This window comes from Muntiacus reevesi, chromosome 2 (assembly GCF_963930625.1).
Source record: "Muntiacus reevesi chromosome 2, mMunRee1.1, whole genome shotgun sequence".
NCBI classification, from domain to species: Eukaryota; Metazoa; Chordata; class Mammalia; order Artiodactyla; family Cervidae; genus Muntiacus; species Muntiacus reevesi.
The window spans coordinates 123,287,676-123,289,311 of record NC_089250.1 but is presented as its reverse complement, the minus strand read 5'-3'; the positions used below and the strand labels follow the sequence as shown (position 1 = coordinate 123,289,311).

The 1,636-nt window shown below is 40.0% G+C and overlaps 1 pseudogene; it reads left to right on the top strand.

Moving 5' to 3' along the window:
* The first annotated feature begins 775 nt into the window (after positions 1-775).
* On the top strand, positions 776-1,385 carry LOC136157246 (TP53-regulated inhibitor of apoptosis 1 pseudogene; annotated as a pseudogene).
* Positions 1,386-1,636: the final 251 nt, after the last annotated feature.

Below are 1,636 nucleotides of genomic sequence, written 5' to 3'. Positions count from 1 at the left end.
GTCTGGAAGATCCCCTGGAGGAGGAAATGGCAATCCACTCCAGTATTCTTGCCTGAAAAATCACATGGACAGAGGAGCCTGGGGGGCTACGGTCCAAAGGGTTGCAAGGAGTTGGACACGACTGAGCAATTAGGCATGCACAAGCATCCGTTTGTTATCTCTTATATGTGGATTCTCAAAATGAAACAAACTAGTGAATTTAAAAAAAAAAATAGACTCACAGATGTAGAAAGAAAACTAGTAGTTACAGTGGGGAGAGGGAAAAGGGGAAGCACAAGACTAGGGGTCAAGAATGAGGTATGCGGTATTATATAAAATAAACAAACTACAATGTTACACTGTACAACACAGAAAAATGATACATTGTACAACACTAAAAACTATAAATGGTTATAACATTTTTAAAATGTGAATCACTGAGACTTCCTTGGTGTTCCAGTGGTTAAGAATTTGCCTGCCAACAAACGGAACACTGATCCCTGAAGATTCCTCATGCCTCGGAGCAACCTATCCTGTGCTCCTCCTCGAGAAAAGTCACTGCGATAAGAATCCCAAACACTACAATGAAGAATAGTCACCACTCACCACAACTAGACAAAGCCTGCACATAGCAACGAAGACTAGTGTAGCCAAAAATAAAAATGAACACATAAAATAAAAAGAAAATTATTTTTTAAAAATCAAACTATGTTGTACCTATGAAATTTATATAATATTGTAAATCACATTTACTGCAAGAAAAAATAAAATTAAAGAAAGAACTTTAAAATTTTAATTCTGGGCCACCGCCGCGGACGCCGACACCGTGAACAGCGTAGGGGAGGCTTGCACCAACATGAAGCGCGAGTAGGACCAGTGCTTCAACCGCTGGTTTGCCGAGAAGTTCCTCAAGGGGGATGGCTCCGGGGACCCATGCACCGACCTCTTCAAGCGCTACCAGCAGTGTGTTCAGAAAGCGATAAAGGAGGAGATTCCTATTGAAGGACTGGAGTTCATGGGCCATGGCAAAGAAAAGCCTGAAAGCTCTTCTTGACCTTGCCAGTCACCTTGAAAGTGGACTCCTCAAATCAGGAAATTGAGGACTCTGGATTGTGTAAATTAAAACTGAAGAGAGCATTGATTTGATGAATTTAGGAGGGAGGAATTTTCTTTCCTCCTTGATATCTTTCTCTCATTTGTAAAAAATGATGAACCATCACTCTTTGCTTTGAGATTTCTGGTTTTGACATCACAGCAGGAACTCAGTATTCTAAATAATGGGATTATTTGGGATTATCATTGCAGTACTTGGTCTGGGATCAGTTTTAAATATATCTTGTATAAAAACTCTAGTAAGCTTGTCAGGATGACTAAGGTTGCCTGACCTCCAGTCATTCTTTGAAGGACATTACTGGGTTTATTTGTTCATGGAAGCAACTGGTTAAGATCTATCTTCTCTAAAGGAGCAAATACTCCCTTGGAGGGTTCCCAGAACAACAGTTTCAGTCAATGCTTGGAAGCACAGTTTTATTTTTATATAGTAATTTAACTGTTAAAGATTGTTGGTGGACTGGGTTAGCCAAGAGGAAGACAGCTTTCAACAGTTTCCTACCTTAACAAGCAAGAGGTGTCAGATTTCATACTAAGATGTGAAAGC